Raw genomic sequence first — 10,856 nt, 5'->3', positions numbered from 1 at the left:
AATGGCTGAAACCATCAAGACAGGTCCCACAGGTGATGGTCTTATTTCTCAAAAATCCACCTAGGTATTAGTGATACTGTGGGTCACCAATTCTCATTGCAACTCTATCACAAAAGGGGCTCCACTTCTTCACTTTCAAAGATCCTGGAATGCCCTCAAAGTCTTTCTGACTTGGACTGCCTCAAGTACTTATTCCATTTGTAATTCAGTGACTTTTCCCATTACAGAGTTCCCCAGGATTCCGGAGTCTACTGACAGGGGTCTAATCACTCACACAATTTACCATTTTACCAAAAGCTTTTACTAAACATCTGCTTTCAGTGAGTTGCAGCAGAATATCTCTCAGCATCAATCTTTTTCGGTTGCACCACAAAAACTGTTTGTAAGCTTCCTTCAGCTAACTCCCATTGCATTGAACTACCAATGGTCCAGTGAACCTTTTAGCACTATGGTTTTACCACAGCATGGAGTCACAATCCCTGGGGTCCACTCCTGAGCTCCACAGCCAGCTAAAATGGCTCTTGGGACTCCTGAGCCTTAACTGCCTAAAGCCTGCTCACAGTAGCACTTTTGTTCTTTGGAGCTACTTGTGTTTCAGAACACACATAGTTCCAAACTGCAACTAACCCCAATCCCAGCAGCCATATAAAATAAAAACAGAAAATCTTCTTAATCTCCATAACCTAACATTGGCTAGGTTCACGCAGATCTCAAGCCAATTATCTCTCTCTCACAAATTTATTTTTTGATAGGTTTTACTTCCTTTCAGTTCACTGAACTGCACATTTTTCAAACTGTGTAGACATCATGTCCTGAGTTACAGAAATCTACCTACTGTTTACAGCGATATCTTTTCTATTTTTCTGTTGAACAAACTTGGGAACTTCTGACCTGCTAGTTCATTAGGTATACTCGCAATCACTAAAGGCCAGAATTTTAATCATCTTGACTTCATAACAATAAAGTTGTCAGAACTATGTATTACTTCTAAAATATTGACATGAACCAGGCAAGGTCAGCAATTGTCACCAACCTTCAGTGCCCTTGAAGTGGATTGCTTGGGCATTTCAGGACAGGTAAAGTCAACTATATTACTGCGGGTCTGAAATTGCACGGAGGTTAATCTAGTAAGGATAACAAATCTTCTTTTCTAAAGTGTTATTTGTGAAACAGATATCACAATCAATGATAATTTCATGGTCATTCAAACTAGAGTTATTAATCAAATTTAAATTACCCCTGCTGCTATTTGAACATATGTCCCCGGGGAAATCACCTGAATCTCTGCATTACTAGACTACTGCCAGAACTATCATGCTGCAGTCTATCCTCATTTAAGGAAAGGAGGTTGAGAGGGAATTGTTAAGGGAACTCGAGTAAAGGGAAAAAAATTGACTGAAGAGAAAAGCAAATTTAGAGAAAAATCCTACAAATGAAGGCTTTGTGAAGTGATTCCTCTGACTATTTGCTTGTCTCATCCCACTTTCCTTCATTGTGCAACAGGGTCTACATATTACACATTTAATTTGTAGCAGGACCACAGCACTAAAATTTTAAGATGAGATATGTTTGCTGCTCTAGTACTTTGCTTTTGCATTGATGTGAACTGCAGTGTAAGAAAAGTCAAACCGGATACACTGTTAACTTGGTTTCTTTGTCCATAGAGGCTGAGCTTTTCCAGCCTTATGTGTGTTTATTTCAGATTTCCAGCATCTGCAGTATTTTGCTTTTTCTCCAGCCCCCTCCACCCCTATAAGTTGTTTCTACTTTCAGTAACTTCCTTGGTGTGCCAGTGAAGCAGTAAAATGAGATGAGACAATAGTAATGCCCAGGAGCAGCAAAAAGGCTTTCAGGGTATGTCTATGTGAGACATCACCATTCAGATCATTGCAGACAAAGCTTTAAACTTAATTACACTAACCAAAAAAAGAGGAAGTATGCCATTTGATAGGAATTACATTGAAGAGATGATAAATACATAAAAGTCCTGTAGGTCTTGCTACCATGGGTGGCATACAGCGTAGATTATTATTCCAACATTTTCATAAAGTTCAATTTTCATCACAACCTCCTCCAGTGCCCACTTCTACATTCTGTTTTGATCCCTCGGTCCACTTAATTACTTCTGTCAGTTTTCATCGTGAATAATGCGGTTTTTGATAGTTATGGATACCACCTATCCCATGCTTTGATGTGCCTCAATATTGTACTCATTTTGCATTTAATTTGTAGCAGGACCACAGCACTAAAATTTTAAGATGAGATATGCTTTCTCCTCTAGTACTTTGCTTTTACATTGATGTGAATATCAGTGAGTCACCGTTAATCAATGGACGTTCAGATAGACTCAGGTCATCTGTATTTGTTTGGGTCTGTCATTGCTGTTTCAATAGTAATTAAATCAATAGGTGCACCTTTTCTAGCACATCTAAAGTCAAGCCATAGTCTGCACTGGGTGACCTAGTGGAGAATAGCAACCCATAAGAACAGTTGCCTCGCTTTTTAACACTTCTTTTAAAAAAATGTAGTGAAGAGAAAAAGTGTTATTGAAACTCGATTCAAAGAAAATTAAGATTATGTTTGGTAACAATCTCAGTTTACTTAGTCTGCTTAGTCCCAACAGCACTTTGATAGTGTGGCAGGGAAATGGAACTTCCTGGAACTGCATTAATCCTGTCATAATTATCCAAGATTAAGTTGGCATTCTGGAAAAGTGCATTGAAGCTTTGAGATGATTTTTACTTCAGTTTGAAAATATAGTTTAAAATATTAATATATGGTCAATTGCTATTTATAATCTGCTGATCTGGTACGTTCCTATAAATTTACATCTTACAACATTATTTTGACGTTATTGTGACGTCATTCCATTTGCACCAATTACCCATTCTCTCTGCTCTGGACACTCGTTAGGTTTAGTCAGTCGATGGCGTGGAACTGTAGAAGAAGGGTCTAGACCTGAAACGTCAGCCTTCCTACTCCTCTGATGCTGCTTGACCTGCTGTGTGCATCCAGCTCCACATCTTGTTATCCTGGAACTGTCGTAAATGGCTTTGTGAAATTTCCAGAGACTCATTGGAAAAGCGAATTATGATAAATACTGAACAGCTGTTACTCTGCCCGGTTGCAATGATTTTTGGATACCCAACAACCCAAAGTCGTGTCCACAAGTTGTAATGCATAAAGCAAGAGGAATAATTTTTTTTTTAAAATGCAACATGCATCAAAAAACAGAAGCCGCTAGAAAAGGTCAGCAGGCCTGGCAGCATCTGTGAAGGTAAAAATCAGAGTTAACATTTCGGGTCTGGTGATCCTTCCTTAAAACTTCAGGTTTTAAAAAAAACTGTGCTCAGAAACCAGGGACAGCAGTTGGTTCCAGCTGGTCCTACCAACTAGGGGGAAGGGGAGAAAGAAAGCCGGGGAGAGGAAAGGTCCTGCTGCTGTTTGAAACAATAAAATCAGCGCCTATGTAATGCACAGGAAAGAACATCTAATTTCAGGAACTCTCAATAGTTTCAAAATAAGGGCATGGAGGTTTAATGTGTAGCACTCTGGAGTTCATGAATCATGTATATATTGGTTGTGGGTGATTGCACTTCCTTCTTAGTTTAAAAATATTTTGTTGTGCTTTTGATTTTAAACTTCATCCCCAGACTCCTTATCTTTTGACGCCTGGTGCAGAGGGGGGTGGGCAGATCAGAGGACCTCCTCATGGTCTGCCCCTGGGCCTGACTAGGCTGGCCATAAACAGGTCCAAGCAGCAGACTGTGGATGGGTCATCTCTACCAACTATCTGCCCCTCTTCCACAGTTACATTCATGCCAGCATGTCCTAGGAGAGGAAGCAAGCAGTGTCCATCAATGCTATCAATTTTAATTACCTTGCCTTCACAATAAAGTTGTCAGAACTATGTATTACTTCTAAAATATTGACATGAACCAGGCAAGGTCAGCAATTGTCACCAACCTTCAATGCCCTTGAAGTGGATTGCTTGGGCATTTCAGGACAGGTAAAGTCAACCATATTACTGCGGGTCTGAAATTGCACGGAGGCTAATCTAGTAAGGATAACAAATCTTCTTTTCTAAAGTGTTATTTGTGAAACAGATATCACAATCAACGAAAATTTCATGGTCATTCAGACTGGAGTTATTAACCAAATTTAAATTTCCCCAGCTGTGGCTTGAACATACGTCCCAGGGAAATCGCCTGAATCTCTGCATTACTAGACTACTGCCAGAACTATCATGCTGCCGTCTACCCTCATTTAAGGAAAGGAGGCTGAGAAGGAATTATGAAAGGTGGTATGCAGGGATAAGAGTGTTTTATTTCCCTCCACCAAATCCATTTTGATTGAGCCTCTTCCCTCTCTCCCTACACCTCCGCACTTTTGATGGTTTGATTGACCAAAATTGGCTTTCCATGACTTCTGAGGAAGGGTCACCAGACTTAAAATGTTAACTCTTTTTTTTCTTCACAGCTGCTGCAAGACCTACTGAGCTATTCCAACAACTTCTGTTTCTTTTCATGTAAATCTTGAATTAGCTACAGGGGTATATTCATGGATGGTGAACAGTAGTTTTTAAAAAAGCACAAAAAAGGCAGTGATTTTGATGATAGGAAGGTTGGTCAGTTGCCTGTGATAACTCTTGCGGTTATAAAAAAAATGCATGGAGGTCAAAGAATGAGCCTGGAATTGGGAACCCGACAAGCATGTGACACCCACTCTACGTTTGCAAGGTTTGCATCAAAGAACTGCCAGTTAAACTCTCTCAAGGGTTCCATTCTGCCATTCAAAGCACTGAATCTCCAATTGGGCTGTATTTTAAATGCACCTTTCTGTAAACATGAAGTGCTATCCACTTTCATTTTAATAACATCTGTAAATGTCAGTGTCATTCCCTGATTCCGTAGCCAAAATCTAAATCAATGTACGCTGATCTGCATAAAGTTCTAAAAATGAACAATGTGGGATACCACTGCCTTTTTCCAACCACTCCTGTACATCCCAAATGTCCGCATTCTTCAAGGACCGCAACATCCCCCCTTGCAGTGGCCGAGAATGCCCTTGACCGTGTCTCCTACGTTTCCCGCAACACATTCCTCATACCCCACCCCTGCAATAACCGCCCTAAGAGAATCCCCCTCATTCTAACGCACCACCCCACCAACCTCCAGATACGACGTATAATCCTCCGACACTTCTGCCATCTACAATCCGATCCCACCACCCAAGACGTTTTTCCATCCCCAACATGGTGTGCCTTCTGGAGAGACCTCTCTCCGCGACTCCCTTGTCCGCTCCACACTTCCCTCCAACCCCACCACACCCAGCACCTTCCCCTGCAACCGCAGGAAGTGCTACACTTGCCCCCACACCTCCTCCCTCACCCCCATCCCAGGCCCCAAGATGGCTTTCCATATCAAGCAGATGTTCACCTGCAGATCTGCCAGTGTAGTATACTGTATCCAGATGTTCACCTGCACATCTGCCAGAGTAGTATACTGTATCCACTGTACCCGGTGTGGCTTCCTCTACATTGGGGAAACCAAGCGGAGGCTTGGGGACTGCTTTGCAGAACACCTCCGCTCGGTTCACAGTGAACAACTGCACCTCCCAGTCGTGAACCATTTTAACTCCCCCTCCCATTCCTTAGACGACATGTCCATCATGGGCCTCCTGCAGTGCCACAATGATGCCACCCGAAGGTTTCAGGAACAGCAACTTATATTCCGCTTGGGAACCCTGCAGCCCAATGGTATCAATGTGGGCTTCACAAGCTTCAAAATCTCCCCCTCTCCCACTGCATCCCAAAACCAGCCGAGTTCGTCCCCTCCCCACCACTGCATCACCAAACCAGCCCAGCTCATCGCCGCCTCCCTAACTTGTTCATCCTCTCACCCATCCCTTCCTCCCACCTCAAGCCGCACCTCCATCTCCTACCTACTAACCTCATTCCGCCTCCTTGACCTGTCCGTCTTCCCTGGACTGACCTATCCCCTCCCTACCTCCCCACCTGTACTCTCCTCTCCACCTATCTTCTTTTCTCTCCATCTTCGGTCCGCCTCCCCCTCTCCCCCTATTTATTCCAGAACCCTCTCCCCATCCCCCTTTTCTGATGAAGGGTCTAGGCCCGAAATGTCAGCTTTTGTGCTCCTGAGATGCTGCTGGGCCTGCTGTGTTCATCCAGCTCCACACTTTATTATCTTGCACATCGCTGCAGGTGTTTATTTTCTTCTCTCTCCTCCCCCCGAACACACCCTCCGGTTTTTGTGGTGAGTTTTTGGCGTGATGTTTGTACATGCAGCTCTGAGGTAGAAGATGGTGTTGCTCCAGCGCCACAAAAAAACCTTTTAAAAAAAAGAGAAACCTCGGCATAAACTTCGGTGTGGGTGTTCCCCCTTTTCCAACACTATCTGTCCCAGTAGCAAGCATGAAGGTGAAGGGATCCCGACTGTCTGGGAGTTGCTGTTTCAGTACAATCAATGTAACTGAACCCTTCACCTCAGAAATATCTCTGTGAACAACGCCCTGACAAACCAGGGAGCTCACAGCTCTAGTGATATGATCGCTGGACTGCTAACCCAGAGACCAGCGGTAATGTTCTGGGGTCCCCGCCACGACAGAATTTGAATTCGATTTTAAAAAACCCGGAATACGCTGTCAATCATCAGGCAAACCTCCCCATCTGGTTTACTGATGCATTTTAGGGAAGGAAATCTACCAACCTCACCTATATGTAACTCCAGACCCCCAGCAATGTGGTTGATTCTCAGTTGCTCCATAGATGGGCAATAAATGCTGCTGTAGCCAGCAACATCCTCATTCCAAATATGATTAAATAAAACAGCCACAGTCATCATAAAGAACAACCAGACGGAGTGCAGTCACCATAATGGCTCCCCCTGAAGAAAGTTCTGTCAATATATAGGTGTACAGTTGCTACAACTGTTTTAGTACTGTCAGAGGAAGGTCCTGCCTGCTGCTGCTCTTGTAAGCGACCCCCTTTCACAGGGCAATTAGGACACAGGTGTAAGAAGCACCCACTGTTGAGTGCTGTGGCTATAGGGAATCCTGTTTTCCAGAACCTTTATTATAACATACCCTTGCGACAGGGATTCACTAGTACAGCACTGTCAATTTTAGGTAAACCCCCGCCCCAGACCCTTGCAGCCAAGCCAGTGAGAAAAATATTCATTATTGCACTGTCAGTAAAAGCGAGCCTCTGTTACAGTACTGCCATTGTAAGCGATCACCTGTCACAACACCGTCAATATATGCAATCTTCTGTTACACAAATATTAGTGTAAAACGGCCTCTCTTACAAAAGAGAACAGTATGTACCGTGTTATGAGCCCTGTTGATTGTAATTAGACAAGTCAGATCTCAGAGTTAAACAGAGTTCACTTAACCAACTTTTCCCAGTGTCTTTTTCTTGGACTGAGAGACAGTTTTATGATTCTTTTATGAGTCTGTTGGCTTTAACCTTCAGAATTCTGATGGCCTAAATGACAGTTTGAATAGCTGGAACACTCCTACACATGCTCCCATCCTGGAGACTCCTGATTTGTCTACACTGAAGCTAAAAGCTAAACCAATAGTGTCTGGCCTGTTGTCAAACCCAACAGTAAACATTATATACATTACCACCCTAGGTGTCCAGCCAGGTACTCAGTTGATTTTCACAACAAGCAGCTGCCACATTCAGAGCTATAAAGGTGTTAACAAGCATCTAAGTAATTAAGGTAAGTGTAATGTTAGGTGCTAGTTGGGTGTGGTTCTAGGGATAGGATGACTGATGAGTGGGGTTAAGGTGCCAGGTGGGGATAGTAGGGTGCAAGGGCAAAAGTAACAAGTTAGACAGAATAAGTGCTGCAATATTTATGGTAGGTCAAGGTAGATGTGAGAAACCAGGGAGGGTGCATTTCAGGTCTGAGGGTTTTTGCTTCACAATTGGGGTGGGGACAGCGCTGAGACTCAAGTCATGTCTGGTAGCAGGGGTGGGTCCATTCTGGGGATGTTGGGAGTTTAGTAGTCAGGGAACAAGAGGCAATAGGAAGTATGTCAGGAAAGGGTGCGAGTGACAGAGATAACAGGGTCTAAGTAGTCTGGATGGTGCATTTCAGAGTATCAATGTTAAGTATGGGATAAGTTTAAGAGTTATCCAGGAATTAACAATATGCATATAACAGTCTGACCTTTCCTTTGTAACTATTTAATTTCATTGGAACCCTCCAAATTCTCTGGTTTAAATGGAGACTTTAAGAGGTTCCAGACAAAGAGGAAACGCCCAATGGAATCTGAATTTCCCAGTCAGTCAGGTTTCCATGAGGTCCTCCATGCTCAACTCCCAACTACACAATCGGTAGAAGGAATAAGACACTTAAAAGAGGAGATCAAGAAAGAAGACAATAGAAAAATGGGGAAAGAGAAGGCAAGTGAATGAAGGGGATTAATTCTAGTGAACAGGGACTATTAGACTGTAAATCCCCATAGTATTCTCCCTGCTCAGTGAGGTTTCCATGAAGTCCTCCATGCTCAACTCCCAACTACACTGACTGTCTGGTCAGCAGAAAATCTGGACTGATAATATAGTATACACGTTTAATCACAACAGACAGATGCCCAACAATTTGTTTTCATTTAATGGATCAGAAAAACATTAAGGGGGACTTTATTGGGAGAATGAAGCAACGCAGTCTGTGCACTGAAGCAACAGGCAAAGAAATTCAAACAACAAAGCAAGTAAAAAGAGTAAAATATGAAATGTAGTTGGAAAAAATTTCAAAAAGAATGCAATCGGCAGAAGGAATAAGACACTTAAAAGAGAAGATCAAGAAAGAAAACAATAGGAAAATGGGGAAAGAGAAGGCAAGTGAATGAAGGGGATTAATTCTAGTGAACAGGGACTATTAGACTGTAAATCCCCACAGTGTTCTCCCTGCTCACATCAACATGACTCACACATCAGCAATCTTTCACTTTCAGTTGGCACAGGGTGTGGTGGAAGAAATTTCAAGACATTGCTAACGTTCACCAGAAGCAAGCACTCCTATATGTTCCAGAGCATAATACGCAGTCATATCTTTCAGTTACTCCTCAGCGTTTCCCCAGCAGGCTCATCTTTTCAAGATTGTGCTGTTCCTATTAATTTAGGCTCAGCACAATACAATTTGTAGAAGAATAGGTCAGATCAAATTCCTCTGTTCTACTGAAATTCCTGAATGGTAATCTGGACTAATTTTGTACAATTCCAGGTCATGTCAACTTAAAACTAACCAAATTACACCACTTGATCCCAGTAATTAAAGCTCCAAACTCAACTTCAATCTCACACACACAGTTCCCACAACAGAGCTGGGTAGAAAGCAAGGGAGCCACCAGAGGTGGGGGCAGGGAGTTAGGGTGGTTAGGACGGGATATCAGAGGGACGTGGGCTGGGAGGGAGGAGAAGAGGAGTCTGAGGGGAGGAATATTGCTTGGAGGACAGTGTGTGTGCAGGGCCTGAAGGGTATGGAAGGAAGGTTGAAGCTGTAGACAATGGGTTTGGTCGCAAACATTTCATCGTCCTGCTAGGTAACATCGTCGGAGCACCTCCAGTGAAGTTGATGGGAAGGTATGGGGGTAATTAAGGGATCAGGAGTAGGGGAAGGATAAAGAGGAGTCAGGGTACATCAGAGGAGAGGGAGGGAAAGTGGGTGTGGGGAGAGTAACGGCTAAATGTATGTGGTGGAGAGGGGGGAGCTGGAGTGTGTGGAGGCAGAGGCTAGAGACAGGAGAAAAAGGAAACAGCTTGAGAATGAAGGCAGAGTGGGCAGTAGATGGGAGATAATGAGTCTGAAGTGGGGAATAGACAGGAGGTAGTGGGTTGGTAGAAAGGACAAGTCTGGTGGGAGTGTGGGGGAGAACTGTAGAGGGGGAAAGGGTTGAGAGAAGAGGTGGAGGCGATGTTTTGGTGGGAGGGGGGTGGGTGGGAGAAAGATGGGGAGAGGTCGAGGTGTTGAAGAGGAGTGGTCGGGGGATGATGAGGAGACGTCAGGGCAAGGGAATGGGGAGGTGGAGAGGGGGATGTGGAGGAAAGGTCAGGGTGAGAGGTGGATGGGGAGAGGGCAAAGGAGGGGGGATATGTTGGGGTGAGGGGAGGGGGGATATGTTGGGGTGAGGGGAGGGGGGATATGTTGGGGTGAGGGGAGGGGGGATATGTTGGGGTGAGGGGAGGAGAGGTTGGGGGGAGAAGGGATGGGGAGGAGAGGTCAGGGTAGGGGGGAGAGTGATCGGGAGGAGAGGTTGGGGTGGGGAGGAGAGATCAGGGTGTGGGTGGAGGTGGGGCTTGGGGAGAGGGGGATGGAGAGAAGAGGTCTGGTTGGGGAAGGAGAGGGGAATGGAGAGGAGAGGTTGGGGAAGGAGAGGGGAATGGAGAGGAGAGGTTGGGGAAGAGAGAGGAATGGGGAGGAGAGGTTTGGGTGGCCGGGGAGAGGGGGGATGGGGAGGAGAGGTCTGGGTGGCAGGGGAGAGGGGGATGGGGAGAAGAGGTCTGGGTGGTGGGGGAGGGGGAGGTGGAGGGGGAGGGGGAGGGGGAGGAGATGTCAGAGCGGGGGAGGAGAGGTCCAGGTGGGGAATCGGGGAGATACGGCTGAGGACGTAGGGTCAGAGTGGTGGCGAGAGGGGGATGGGTAGGAGAGGCCAGAAAGGGGAGAGGGCTATGGGGTAGAGGTGGATGGGGAGGGGTAGAGGTGCAGGGGGAGGGGGAAGTGGGGGAGAAGGATGTGGAGGTTATGGGGGTGGAGAGAGGTGGGATGTGGAGGGGCATGAGAGGAATGGGGAAGGCAGTTTTGGAGGAGGGGGGAATGGGGAAA

Source organism: Stegostoma tigrinum, chromosome 34 (genome assembly GCF_030684315.1).
Source record: "Stegostoma tigrinum isolate sSteTig4 chromosome 34, sSteTig4.hap1, whole genome shotgun sequence".
Taxonomy (NCBI): Eukaryota; Metazoa; Chordata; class Chondrichthyes; order Orectolobiformes; family Stegostomatidae; genus Stegostoma; species Stegostoma tigrinum.
Note: the sequence above shows the minus strand (reverse complement) of the source record.